The 15,211-nt window shown below is 42.0% G+C and overlaps 1 long non-coding RNA gene across 15 annotated transcripts in view; it reads right to left on the bottom strand.

The window, feature by feature from the left end:
• LOC309612491 overlaps positions 1-15,211 on the bottom strand; it is a 637,465-nt gene that overhangs the window by 470,973 nt on the left and 151,281 nt on the right. For all 15 annotated transcript variants that reach the window (XR_014235193.1, XR_014235194.1, XR_014235195.1 and 12 more), the window contains one exon: positions 13,078-13,163. This is a non-coding gene — a long non-coding RNA (uncharacterized lncRNA). The remainder of the gene's footprint in view (positions 1-13,077; positions 13,164-15,211) is intronic.

The raw sequence follows: 15,211 nt of genomic DNA, 5'->3' as shown, positions 1-15,211 counted from the left end.
ATCAAGTGGGATTTATCCCAGGGATGCAAGGATTCTTCAATATACGCAAATCAATCAATGTGATACACCATATTAACAAATTGAAGAATAAAACCCATATGATCATCTCAATAGATGCAGAAAAAGCTTTTGACAAAATTCAACACCCATTTCTGATAAAAACTCTCCAGAAAGTGGGCATAGAGGGAACCTACCTCAACATAATAAAGGCCATATATGACAAACCCACAGCAAACATCATTCTCAATGGTGAAAAACTGAAAGCATTTCCTCTAAGATCAGGAACAAGACAAGGATGTCCACTCTCACCACTATTATTCAACATAGTTTTGGAAGTCCTAGCTACGGCAATCAGAAAAGAAAAAGAAATAAAAGGAATACAAATTGGAAAAGAAGAAGTAAAACCGTCACTGTTTGCAGATGACATGATACTATACATAGAGAATCCTAAAACTGCCACCAGAAAACTGCTAGAGCTAATTAATGAATATGGTAAAGTTGCAGGATACAAAATTAATGCAAAGAAATCTCTTGCATTCCTATACACTAAGGATGAAAAATCTGAAAGAGAAATTATGGAAACACTCCCATTTACCACTGCAACAAAAAGAATAAAATACCTAGGAATAAACCTACCTAGGGAGACAAAAGACCTGTATGCAGAAAACTATAAGACACTGATGAAAGAAATTAAAGATGACAGCAACAGATGGAGAGACATACCATGTTCTTGGATTGGAAGAATCAACATTGTGAAAATGACTATACTAACCAAAGCAATCTACAGATTAAATGCAATCCCTATCAAATTACCAATGGCATTTTTTACGGAGCTAGAACAAATCATCTTAAAATTTGTATGGAGACACAAAAGACCCCAAATACCCAAAGCAGTCTTGAGGGAAAAAAACAGAGCTGGAGGAATCAGACTCCCTGACTTCAGACTATACTACAAAGCTACAGTAATCAAGACAATATGGTACTGGCACAAAAACAGAAACATAGATCAATGGAACAAGATAGAAAGCCCAGAGATAAACCCACGCACCTATGGTCAACTAATCTATGACAAAGGAGGCAAAGATATACAATGGAGAAAAGACAGTCTCTTCAATAAATGGTGCTGGGAAAACTGGACAGCTACATGTAAAAGAATTAAATTAGAATACTCCCTAACACCATACATAAAAATAAACTCAAAATGGATTAGAGACCTAAATGTAAGACTGGACAGTATAAAACTCTTAGAGGAAAACATAGGAAGAACACTCTTTGACATAAATCACAGCAAGATCTTTTTTGATCCACCTCCTAGAGTAATGGAAATAAAAACAAAAATAAACAAATGGGACCTAATGAAACTTCAAAGCTTTTGCACAGCAAAGGAAACCATAAACAAGACGAAAAGACAACCCTCAGAATGGGAGAAAATATTTGCAAACGAATCAACGGACAAAGGATTAATCTCCAAAATATATAAACAGCTCATTCAGCTCAATATTAAAGAAACAAACAACCCAATCCAAAAATGGGCAGAAGACCTAAATAGACATTTCTCCAAAGAAGACATACAGATGGCCACGAAGCACATGAAAAGCTGCTCAACATCACTAATTATTAGAGAAATGCAAATCAAAACTACAATGAGGTATCACCTCACACCAGTTAGCATGGGCATCATCAGAAAATCTACAAACAACAAATGCTGGAGAGGGTGTGGAGAAAAGGGAACCCTCTTGCACTGTTGGTGGGAATGTAAATTGATACAGCCACTATGGAGAACAATTTGGAGGTTCCTTAAAAAACTAAAAATAGAATTACCATATGACCCAGCAATCCCACTACTGGGCATATACCCAGAGAAAAGCGTAATTCAAAAAGACACACGCACCCCAATGTTCATTGCAGCACTATTTACAATAGACAGGTCATGCAAGCAACATAAATGCTCATCGACAGACAAATGGATAAAGAAGATGTGGTACATATATACAATGGAATATTACTATTCCATACTATTCCATTTCGTGCCATAAAAAGGAACGAAATTGCATCATTTGTTGAGACGTGGATGCATCTAGAGACTGTCATACAGAGTGAAGTAAGTCAGAAAGAGAAAAACAAACATCATATATTAACGCATGTATGTGAAACCTAGAAAAATGGTACAGATGAGCCGGTTTGCAGGGCAGAAGTTGAGACATAGATGTAGAGAACAGACATATGGACACCAAAGGGGGAAAACTGCGGTGGGGTGGGGATGGTGGTGTGCTGAATTGGGCGATTGGGATTGACATGTATACACTGATGTGTATAAAACTGATGACTAATAAGAACCTGCAGTATAAAAAAAAAAAAAAAAAAAAAAACAACTAATACTAAACTTTCATTGGGTTATTTGTATGGAAATATGTTAATATAAATGTTTCAGACATTACATGAAATTTCTAAAAATCTTACATGTTCTGGTATAATGTTATAAGTCATAATCCTAGTTATTACTTTAAAATGTATATCTCAGAAATAACTAATTTTCTTGTCAACTGCATTATTATGAACTTTCATCAAATCTTTAACTGTGGTCATTTTTAAGTCTTTTGTCATTTACAGACAGTTCTGGGTGTACTCTGATGCTTTTGCAAATATGTTCCTATAAAAGGGTTTCATCTTCAAGAAATTCAAGGAAAAGACTCTGACAAGTACAGGTTTCTGGTAACTGACTGTACTGCTGAACTGAATGAATAAGCATTTTCAGAACTCTAATGAAAAACTGATGAACTCATAAAAGTGCTAACAAAAGATCAAGATGAAAAAAGAAAATTAATTACATGGGACTGAGTGAACTGATGAGGATGAGTATAATTTTTGTGACTTTCTGTTTGAATTAAAAAAAAAAAAAACCCACAAGGACTCAGAGGCAAAGAATATACAAATCAATTTTCACTGCAAAGTAAAGGAGCTGCTATAGTGGAGGATTACTGGACTGAATGTCAATATTATGACATAGTATGAGTGTGTTTCATGTTTGGTAATTGCAATCATTGTTGCTTTTGTTGTGGTCATCCATGTACAATGCTTGATGTCAGTCTATTTATCTCTTGTAAAAATAAAATACAGTGTGTGTGGGTGTGAAAAAAAACAACAAAAAAAAACAAATCCTCTCACGGCAACCCCTTCAATGGACAACACTCCTCTCCTTTAACAGTTTAAGTACTGTTGTATTTCTTGTGGGGAATTACTTTTTGCTTATGAAACAAATTTTTTTGTTTATAAAACTTTTTGTTGGGGCTTCCCTGGTGGTGCAATGGTTGAGAATCTGCCTGCCAATGCAGGGGACACGGGTTCGAGCCCTGGTCTGGGAAGATCCCACATGCCGCGGAGCAACTAGGCCCGTGAGCCACAACTACTAAGCCTGCGCGTCTGGAGCCTGTGCTCTGCAACAAGAGAGGGCACGATAGTGAGAGGCCCGCGCACCACGATGAAGAGTGGCCCCGCTTGCTGCAACTAGAGAAAGCCCTCGCACAGAAACGAAGACCCAACATAGCAATCAATCAATCAATCAATAAATCTTTAAAAAAAAAAAAAAAAGAAAATAGGCTTACGGTATTTAAAAAAAAAACTTTTTGTTTATGTTCATATATTCATTCTCTTTAAAATATTTAAAGAGGTTTGCTGACGCTATTTTTATGTTCAAGTTGTACAGAATTTTTTTAAGATTTGCTTTCAAAATATGTTCGGACACTATTTAAGGAAGGTAAATGTTTTCAAGGGGAAATGCTAGGATATGATCATTGAAGTTTTATTTACCTCAGAGTATGTTTCCTTGGTTGCATAAAGCATGCAAATATTGGTACAATGTTCCCTTTCCTGAGGCAGAGAAGTGGAGTGTAGTAACAGGAGATGCCGTAGACTGGGCATGAAGGGGTGTCAACTCTAGCCCTGGCTAATCTTTTGGTTAAGTGACTTAGCAAATATCAGATTGTCTTTCTGTCAGTGATGCTTATCAGCCTCTGAGGATTTAGAGGATTAAGTGAAGTGACTTTTGAAAGCCCTACAGAATCAACTTGTAGCAGGAGACAGATCCTTAGAGGTTTTTTTTTTGGCTGCGTTGGGTCTTCGTTGCTGCGCGTGGGCTTTTCTCTAGTTGTGGTGAGTGGGGGCTACTTTTCATCGTGGTGCATGGGCTTCTCATTGCAGTAGCTTCTCTCATTGCGGAGCACAGGCTCTAGGCGCACGGGCTTCAGTAGTTGCAGCGTGTGGGCTCAGTAGTTGTGGCACACAGGCTCAGTAGTTGTGGCTCATGGGCTCTAGAGCGCAGGCTCAGTAGTTGTTGCGCACGGGCTTAATTGCTCTGCGACATATGGGATCTTCCCGGACCAGGACTTTGAACCCGTGTCCCCTGCGTTGGCAGGCGGATTCTTAAACACTGCGCCACCAGGGAAGCCCCCAGATCCTTAGAGTTCTGAATGGGGAAATCCAAAAATACTATCCTGAACTGGTAAATAGAGTTTAGCTCCCTTTTAGCCTCTGACCCATTCACTGCACTTTCAGCCTTTTGGAAAATGCTGAAATGCTGGATGAGCTCAAGGATCGCTGAAGCACAGGACTCAAATGATCACAACTGAAAACCCGGAAACACTGTTTCCGGAATTGTGATTATAATCAGCAATCATAGTAAACATTGCCAAAAGAGACACCAGCTACTACCTGAAGACAGAAAGTATATATATGACATAGTATATAGCTTAATTTATCTACATATGTATTTTTTAAAATCTGGAAACACATAGATAGATCTTCTATAGATCTATTTTAGATAGATAGATGATAGATAGATGGTAGATAGATAGGGATTTATAAATATATATATATATATATATATATATATATATATATATATATACCATTAGGAAAAGAGGCCATCTGTGATGTGGAATTATTTTTTCTTCTTTTTTGCTTTACCTGTATTTTCTAATTTTTCTAAAATGAACACATAGGAACATGAATAACTTCAATTCTCATAAAAATAAAATACTCAGTGTAAGTGAGATCATGCTGCAGCAGTGACACCAGAACATATGTCTGTTACCTTTATCTACTTGCCCCATACTGGCTTGCACAAAACTGTCAGGTACATGCGTCCTGGGCAGCACGCTATGGATGATCTTGTTAGCAAAATCTTCAAATCAGTCTATCGTCCATATAAAAGTTGATTAAAGGGCTCATCCATTATACTGAATTCAAGGTCACTTATCCCTGTGCAACTGGAAAAAGAATGCAAATAAAATACAGCGTCTGCACTGCTCTCATCATTCACATCTGTCCAAGCTAATTAAAAATAGATTTTTTTCCCCATTATTTTGTACTCAGAAAAATTATGGTTCTTGTTTGTTCTCTTTGTATCACCAAGAAACAGCATGTATATGAAGGCTGCCAACCTTAAAATATGGTGCATTTAAATCTTAGAAACTGGAACTACATTTAGTTTCTCATTTTTTCCACCTTTATTGTCATTGTTCAATGCCAAAATGTTCTCCGGAGAGTACATAGAATAAAAGACCACATCCATTTCCAATAACTTACAGAAGAGTATGAATCTCAATGAGCTTTTGCAAAGGGCACAGTGGAAGAGAAATACTTTTGAGTGAATTACTATGAAAAAACTGCAGTATGTGAGAACTTCTGTTTGACAGTGTTTGACTGAAAAATTATAAGGTATCCATGTTATTTCTCAAGGTATTCATTTTCTTCAAATTAGACACTGGTTCAAATACTCTTTTTAAATGGCACTGCTTGGAGGTATGCTTTTTCTGGGGGAAAAAAATACACACTAAAGTGTAGTCTGGCATTATCACTGGCCTAATGGTCCATTAGCTTTATACTCCAGAATTTAATGAAAAGGATTTTTGAAAACTTTCAAATCAACATGGTGAGTGAAGAGGTGGGAGTGTGGGTGGAGGATGGGGAAGATAAATGATGCATGCTGCTTCTGGTATTATTTTAGCACATTTTCAAAAGAAATTATTTTAGCTCATTCTTAGCTTTCAAGTCATCATTTGGAAAATATACGCTGCCTTTGAATGGAACACAGAATTTCAGAGTAATGTATAACTCCTTCTGTTAGAGCAAAATAAAAAATCTTGGTTTCTGTAAATATCATATATCTATGAAACTGGCATTTTTCACGCCACTAAATCTAAGAGATCTTGCCCAAGGTCACTGTTGGTAGGCAGAATTTTGGCCCCATGACCTTTGCTCACTGAATATTGACTATGTTATCTGCATTGTTACATAATTACATGGCAGATGTAATTAAGGTGACTAATCAGTTGACTAATCAGTTAAACTAGGCAGATTATTCTGGAGTATTCAGTGAGCCTAAGCTAAACATCAAATGAGACTTTGAAAGCAGAAGTCTTTCTCTGGCTGGTAGCAGATGAAGAAGTCAAAGATTCAAAGGATGAGAAAGGCTTGATATGCCATTTTTTATTTGAAGATGAAGGGATCCACATGTTAAGTAAATAAGAACTTCAGTCCTATAATAGCATGAAACGGAATTCAGCCAACAACCTGAACGAGTTTGGAAGTGGAATCTCCCCCAGAACTTCCAGATAAGAGCCCAAACTAGCCGGCTTCTTGATTTCAGTCTTGTGAGGCCCTGAGTAGAAGATGCTTCTGGGCCACGTTTTACTTAAACTTCTGACCCACAGGACTGTGAGATAATAAGTGGGTGTTATTCTAAACTGCCAAGTTCAAAGTAATCTGTTACAGCACCAATAGAAAATGAACACGGTCACACAGTGAACAAGGGGTCTTAGACACCGTTACCACACTGTTAACCACCCTCCCCACCAAGTGGCTCGGCACACACCACCATCCCTGTCACTGCCCCCAGGTGCCTCCCTCACCCAGGGGCACATCCCCTCCTATGTGGCCAAGGGCATCAGCGCAGCTGACTGCTCAGGGGGCCCACAGTGTCTCACACATGAGGCACAGCCACACGCTCACGACCTCCACATCACTGCTTTCCACCACCACAGCAGCCCCAGGACCCTGGATGTTGGGCCAGCAGTGTTTTTAAGGGGGTTCCATTGCAGTTGGGAAAGTATTCTGAGCTCTTCTCCTAACCCCAATATTGAGCACTGTAGCTTCTCCAGGATTAGACAACATTTCATCTGTGTAAAATAGCGGAAAGAACATGGGCTCCAGCATCCTGCTGCCAGGGTTCAAATCTGGAGTTCATCTTCTACTAAGCTACATGACTTGGGCAAGGTACTTAACATCTCTTAACCTGTATTCCCACCATAAAAGGGAAGTAAAAAGGGTTCTACCTCAAAGATTTGTGGGGAGCATTAAATGAAATATTCATTAGATGTTTATTGTAGTTCCTGGTAAGCAATAAATGCACGATTACATTTTTTTCTGTTTCTTTCTTTCTACCACTCATCATCAGGAATATTATGGTGCTCCCTCTTTTCCTACCTATTCAATTAGTTCACCCAGTGAAAACTCACACCCCCTTATTACCTTAGAATGTGTTTCACATGTTCTTTGGTTCGGTGATACCCAAACTTGCTTGATTTTAAGAAACACCTAAAGTACTTGTTAAAAGTACAAATTCACAAGCTCCATCTCTGGAGTTTCTGTTTCAAGGAAGTCTGGGATAGGAAGTCAGGAAGGCTCTAGAAAGCAGCATTTTTATCAAAGGCCTCAGATGATTCCTATGAAATGTCCTGGTTAGGGAGTAGGATCTATGTAATCATGGGTGTTTCTAGCCACTGATACTGGTTGGGGGAGAGGGAGACCCATGTGCCAGGATATCCCAAAAAGCCAGGACCCTTCTAGTGCCACCCTGGGCACTGTCACAGGATACCAAGACCTCATTAGGAAAAGATGCAAGCATCCCCCAGCTAATGCAGTCTGCAACAGCAAATTCATACATAGGCCCTTAAGAAAGTGTTCCTTCTATCCCACTTTCTGTCATTCAAAGTGGCTGGTTAAACAAGGACCTACTGTACACCACAGGGAACTCTGCTCAATACCCTGTAATAACCTAAATAGGAAAAGAATTTGAAAAAAAATAGATACATGTATAACTAAATCACTTTGATGTACACCTGAAACTAACACAACATTGTTAATCAACTATGCTCCAGTAAAAAATTAAAATTTAAAAACAAAAAAAAACCCCAAAGTGGCTGATTAAGGTTAACATTATTTTGGGAAGGGATAAAATGAGAGCTATTATGCCAGGCTATGCTAGAGCATAAAGCAACAAAGGACTGGCCTTGCTAACAGTGCCTGGCACAAAGGAAACACTCAACAAATGGCTGTTGGTTTATATAAATCCTGACCCAATGTGTACAACTTAGTGAGTGACAGGCCAGAGATGCTGCTTTGCCCATCTGCCATGGGCTTTGTTGGCTGTGTGAGGTTCATAAACATCTCCAAGTCACTCTACATCTTGCAAGGGTGTAGACCCCAAGGGTCATAGATAAAGGTGGATTTATGTGAAGTTAATTAAACTCAAGTCCTGGCAAGGTGTTCACCTAGTCATATATTTTTTAAAAATCTGCAAAAAGAAGATATTTTTGTACTGTTTTCTTTACGAGGACTCCCAGAATTCTATAAGCCTCAGGCTCCATAAAATCTGGAGCTACCACCATAGCTCTTTAAAGAGGGGTTTGGAACTGCTAAGAGCACCGGGAAATAGGATGCTTGAGACAGCCATGTCTTCCTTGCAGCCTGGAGCCCCCAACACCAACAGGTTATGCTCCGAGCGAGCGCACGAACTGCGGTCCCCTGCCTCAGGCTCGGCTGACGCCCTCTTCTCCCCGCCCGGCCAGCAGTGCAGAGCTCCCACCCTTGCCTGATCCCAGAAGCTGTAAGGAGCCAAGGAAGACCCTCCACCGGCCCTGCCGCTCAAATTCCTTTTTACTGTCCCAGGACTTGGGGTTTCTCACCCCCAGCCCCTCCCACATGTGGCAATTTCATTTCAGCCCTGGCCTGGGGTCCCCCACCCTGTCCCCCACTCGATGGTCATGCTCTCTAACCGTAAACAGCGAGGCGGCAGTTGAAAACATGCTGATGCCTTATGCACAACCAGAGCTCTACAAACACTCTGTGATTTAATTTGAAATATTTGCTTTATATAATTGGTAGATTTTAGCTATTGGACTAAGATCATTCACAGAAATAGACTGTAATTTACTGCTGTTTCCCTGGGTTTTTTTATTACTGCATAATTAAAACCTACTGTCAGCTAGCACGGGGTGGGGGTGGAGGGGAACGTTGGTGTTATGCAGTGTGCATTTTAATTGGCTGTACAACCACCATCTCTTCTTCCAGCAGCCCTGCATCTCCGCAGTAATGCGTGCGCATAATTCTCAGATCTCTTGAGGTACCTGTAGTCCATAGCCTTGCAATAAACCTACGGTCTGATGTTCCAGTTGTCAGCCTTGCAGATGCTTTCACAGTGAAGGCCCTCAAACTAAGGGCACGTGGGCTCGGGGAAGTTGGCATAAGCGTGAGCAAGTTTGGAGGAAGCTCGGCACAGAGCACGGCGTTTTCTCCTCCGGTTGTACTCCCTGCAGCCATCAGGACTGACGACTCTATTACAGAGATGGAAACACGGGCCAGCAGCTCTCCCCTTGTGCTGTTTCTCACAGGAAAAGACAGAGCACTCAAGTGGGCAACAGAATGAAAGAGGACTGCAGATTCTTAATAGGAGAACTGCCATCCTAGTCTATAGGGTTTTTTTTTAAATTGAAGTATAGTTGATTTACAATATTGTATTAGTTTCAGGTGTATAGAAAAATGATTCAGTTTTTTTTTTCAGATTTTTTCCATTATAGGTTAGTACAAGATACTGAATATAGTTCCCTGTACTATACAGCAAATCCTTGTTGCTTGTATGTCTAGTAGTTTGTATGTGTTAATCCCCTACTCCTAATTTATCCTCCCCTTCGGTAACCATAAGTTTGTTGTCTATGTCTGTGAGTCTGTTTCTGTTTTGTCTATAGGTTCATTTGTATTATTTTTTAGATTCCACATATAAGTGATATCAGATGGTATTTCTCTTCCTCCGTCTCACTTACTTCACTAAGTACGATATTCTCTAGGTCCATCCAGGTTGCTGCAAATGGCAACGTTTCATTCTTGTTTATGGCTCAGTAATATTCCATTGTGTATATTCACCACATCTATATAGGTCCTTCTAGTCAACAAACGTATACCTACTCTGAGCCAGTCACTGTGCTTGACACTGGGGGTGTAGCAATGAATAATACACAGTCTTTGTTCTCTATAAGCTCACATTCTAGCAGGGGAAGAAAAACATTCATATAAATAACTACATTGCCCCACCACAGGTTTTGCTAGAGATATGAGGAACTATTTGATATAATGGAAAGAATGCGGTCTTTGGAATCAGAGACTAGGGTTCAAATCCCACTTTTGCAATGCGTTCAGCTCTACTGCCTTTAGAAAAGCTGCTTCTTCAAAGAACAGTGATTCCCTTATAGCAACAGAATGCTACCCTGCAGGGTGCTGGGAGGCTCCACGGCTGTAGGGTGGAGGTGGCTGCTGAAAGCACCCTCCTCCCCTGTGCTCTGTGCAGTTCCAAGCCCCCTGAGAGGAGGTATGCTGGGGGATCCAGTGGCGAAGATGAGAAATTACAGACGTCAAGTGCTTGGTACAGTGGCTAGCATGTCATAGGCACTTGATAAATGGTAGTTATCACTGTTGACAACTGTTAGGGAAACACCACCTCTCCTGTCCCTGAGCTATTTCAATAACAGCCAAACTCCAATCTCTCCTCTCCCTGAGCCTCCTTAGAGCATCCCAGGAGAGCTCCTTCTGCAAAGCAAAGCTGACCTGCTAAGGATCTGCTTTAAACCTTAGTAGCTCCACCCCCCTGGGAGAAATTCTATCGTCCTGGCAGAGTGGGAGGCACCAGCGTGTCCCCTGCTTCCTCTCCAGCTCTCTGCCCAGCACCCCTCCCGCCACCCTCCCTCTGCTCCTTGCAGAGTCACTTCCCTGCCATACGCTGCTTCCTCCTGCCTCCTGATTTTGGACATTCTGTTCCCTTCCAGTCCAACCACATGTGCTTGTTCAAATCCCCTTGAGAAGCCACACTCCAGCCATCATGTCCTACGCAACTACTAACAGAGTGCAACCCCTCCCCCCCAAACTGTTCTCTCCACTTTCCTATTTGCCCCTCTCTAATCCATTCTCCAAAATGCAGCCAGCCTGGTTTTTACACATTAATCGCATCATGGCACTCACTTCCTTAAAACCTTCAGTGGCTCCCCTCCCATCACACTTTTTTTAATATCTTTATTGGAGTATAATTGCTTTACAATGTTGTGCTAGTTTCTGCTGTATAACAAAGTGAATCAGCTATACATATACATATATCCCCAAATCTCCTCCCTCTTGCGTCTCCCTCCCACCCTCCCTATCCCACCCCTCTAGGTGGACACAAAGCACCAGGCTGATCTCCCTGTGCTATGCGGCTGCTTCCCACTAGCTACCTATTTTACATTTGGTAGTGTATATATGTCCATGCCACTCTCTCACTTCGTCCCAGCTTACCCTTCCCCGCCCCCGTGTCCTCAAGTCCATTTTCTATGTCTGCGTCTTTATTCCTGTCTTGCCCCTAGGTTCATCAGAACCTTTCTCTTTTTTTTAGATTCCATATATATGTGTTAGCATACGGTATTTGTTTTTCTCTTTCTGACTTACTTCACTCTGTATGACAGACTCTAGGTCCATCCACCTCACTACAAATAACTCAATTTCGTTTCTTTTTATGGCTGAGTAATATTCCATTGTATATATGTGCCACATCTTCTTTATCCATTCATCTGTTGATGGACACTTAGGTTGCTTCCATGTCCTGGCTATTGTAAATAGAGCTGCAATGAACATTGTGGTGCATGACTCTTTCTGAATTATGGTTTTCTCAGGATATATGCCCAGCAGTGGGATTGCTGGGTCGTATGGTAGTTCTATTTTTAGTTTTTTGAGGAACCTCCATACTGTTCTCCATAGTGGCTGTATCAATTTACATTCCCACCAACAGTGCAAGAGGGTTCCCTTTTCTCCACACCCTCTCCAGCATTCATTGTCTGTGGATTTTTTTGATGATGGCCATTCTGACCGGTGTGAGGTGATACCTCATTGTGGTTTTGACTTGCACTTCTCTAATGATTAGTGATGTTGAGCATCCTTTCATGTGAGTGAAATCCATCTCCCGACCGTGGCCTGCAAGGCCCTGCTTGACTGACCCCTCACGTTGCCCCCTTGCTCACTGGGCTCCAGCCACACTGGCCAGTCTGCACTTCCTGCGACCCCAAGCCCTTTTCTGCCTCACGTGAGCACCAGCCTCTGCTTCAAGACTACTGGACGCCTGTCCTCAGGGGGCCGCCTGCTCAGTCTTCCCTGTTCAGCTCCAGGGCCAGGCCCCCCAGAAGCCCCTTCCTCCTCCCCAGACAGGATCACGGCCCTGTGATTCTCTCTCATCACACCCTGCTCTTTTCCTTCATAATATAAATTATGATCTGTAATTACTTAATGACCTTCTTTCCCTCTAGATTGTAAATTCCACAAGGATGGAACTTCAGCCCGAGCAGGAAGCCCAGAGCCCCGCACACACGTCTGTGGAGCAGATGTCTCTGTGAAGGTTTCCCACAGCCCGCCACCCTCCTCCCACACCCATCTGCATGATACACTGCTCTGTAGCATTTCGTTTGTACGTCAATCTCTCCCCACAAGAATGGGAGCTTCTTGACACCAGGGCTATCTTCTGTGTGTTCCCAGCATAGCAAAGCCTCCTCCCTCCACTCCCACATCTGGCATAAAGATTAACTCATGAAGGTGCAGCGCTCCTAAATCTGCAGCTAAAAAAACGTAAAAGCCCTGCCTTCAGATAACATTGTGAGCAAATGCAAATACAAAAGAAAAAAAAAAAAGAAGTTTAAATTTACTGAATATACTGAAAATGCTTACAATCATTAAGTGCTCACACTGAGTATTTAAGTGAAGTAATTGCGGCACTAAATAGCCATAGCCTACCTTACTCCTGACAGGTCTTCAGCCTGGTTTTCTACTGGTACTGACACCTCCTATACCCTGAGGAACAGAAGACCTTGCTCAGGGACCTAGAAGAAGAGAAGGATGAAAAATGTTAGGAGAAGGGAAAGAAAGGAGGGTAGAAAGGGCAAGAAGAGGCAACACGGTGAAGTGCAGAGAGCAGAGCTCTGACGTCAGACCACGTGGATTCACACCCTGCCTCAGACCTGCCCTGGGGCAGGTCCCTTGGTCTCTTTAGACCTACGTTTCCTCCACTGAAAAATGAAGGTAGAGTTGCCTCAGCAGTTTGTCCTGAGAACTAGATCATGTAAAGCATGTCTGGCTTAGATTTGGAAGCACCTAGCAATCCATGCCCATAGCCACCATTCATTTGTATTTGCTCATCCAAGTATTTATTCAACTCCTCCTGTGTGCCCAGAACTGCTGAGGCTACAAGGAGAGCAAAAACAAACATGTTTTCACACTCACTTCAGGGATATAAACATTCCACTAAGCAAAGGTAAACGTGCACCTGTGGTTGGTGCTACAGAGGCGAGGACACCGCGAGCGCCTGTCACCATGGAGAGAGGCAGTGGCCTCTGCGGCCAGCTGGCCTCGGTTTGGCTTCTAGTGGTACCACTCACCCACTAACCGGGTAGACAGCCTTGAGCCAGTCACTGTACTTACCTCTTTATGCTTCTGTTTGCTCATCTGTAGGACAGGGTAACAGCAGTATCTACCGCATAGGGTAGAAGATTAAATAAGTTAGTTAGAGAGAGGGCCGGGGCTTACTAACTACTATATAAGGATTTGCTGTTTCATTATTATTACTTTGCCTAATTAGGGCAGTAAAGAAGGATTCCTAAGAAGCACCATTTGAACTGAGATATTCAAAGGTTAATAGTGTTAAGTAGGTGAAATGGGGGAGTGAAGAGCCCAGGCAAGTGTCCACAGGTGGAAAGGATAGTAGCAAATCCAAGGAACTAATAACAGGCTACCAGGGCTGCAGCTGAGAAAAGAAGTCAGACCAGGCAGGACTTTGTAAGTAACGTCAGGAGTTTCATCTTCATCCTACAGGCAATGGGAGAGCAGAGAGAACATCACTCTAACTTGAGAGCAGAGAAGAGACTAGTGAAGGGACAGAGTGAATGCAGGTATGCCACTAGAAGTTTGCTGTAGAGATCTAGAAGAAATTAGGATGTCGTGGACAAGAGGGGTGGTAATCCAGATAAGACATGGAATGGATTTAAGAGATGTTTTGAAGATAAACCTGACAAGACTGGGTGATGGGGCAAGATGCAGAGAGAAAAGCAGCAGAGGGAGGTGCCCAGCATGACTCCTAGATACCTGGCTTGCAAAACTGGATGGATGGTGGAGCTATGAACTGAGATGGAAACGGAGAACTGATCCTAACAGGGGCAGCATGGATGCAACGGAGGTTAGGAGTGCCATCTAAGTAACAATGTATGTGAGCGATCAGAGGGCAAGGAATCTGGGCTTTCTTCCCTTGGAGAAGTCACTTGACCTGCATATCTCATATTCCGTTAAGCGTTCTGCGGAGAGGGAGAACTGATCATCCAAAGGTCATTTCGATTTGGCCATGGGCTGCAGTGATGTGACAACAATGTACACTTAACCTGCTCTTTCTAGCCCAGGGAGTCCTCCACCTCAGGCCCCTCTCAGCAGCCGGAGACCAGCAAGAGGAGAAAGGGTAAGGGTCTAAGTAGAGAGTCCACTGAAGCAAAGAGATAACTGTATCTTCATAGGGCACTGGAACAAAACAATGTTCTCCTTGGTGAACAAAGAATCCAGGTAAGTTGTCATGGGAACAGTCAATAGATTTTAACATCATTATTATTTCTAGCTACCCTTGCTCGAGCACTTAGAGTACACCAGGCACTTCATCTACACTATCACCTTCACACAGCACCTGGAGTAACAGGAAGAAGGATACAGAGAGAGTAACTTACCTGAGGTTACACAACCACTGAATGACAGAGCAGGGATTTGGACCCAAGTCTGCATGACTCTGAGGCCAATCTTCTTTTTTTTTTTTTTAATAGGATTTTTTTTTCTTTAAATTTTTGGCTGCGTTGGGTCTTTGTTGCTGCACGCCGGCTTTCTCTAGTTGGTCAAG

Source organism: Balaenoptera borealis (assembly GCF_965194805.1).
Source record: "Balaenoptera borealis genome assembly, chromosome: 15".
NCBI lineage: Eukaryota > Metazoa > Chordata > Mammalia > Artiodactyla > Balaenopteridae > Balaenoptera > Balaenoptera borealis.
This window is presented reverse-complemented; position numbering and strand designations above follow the sequence as displayed.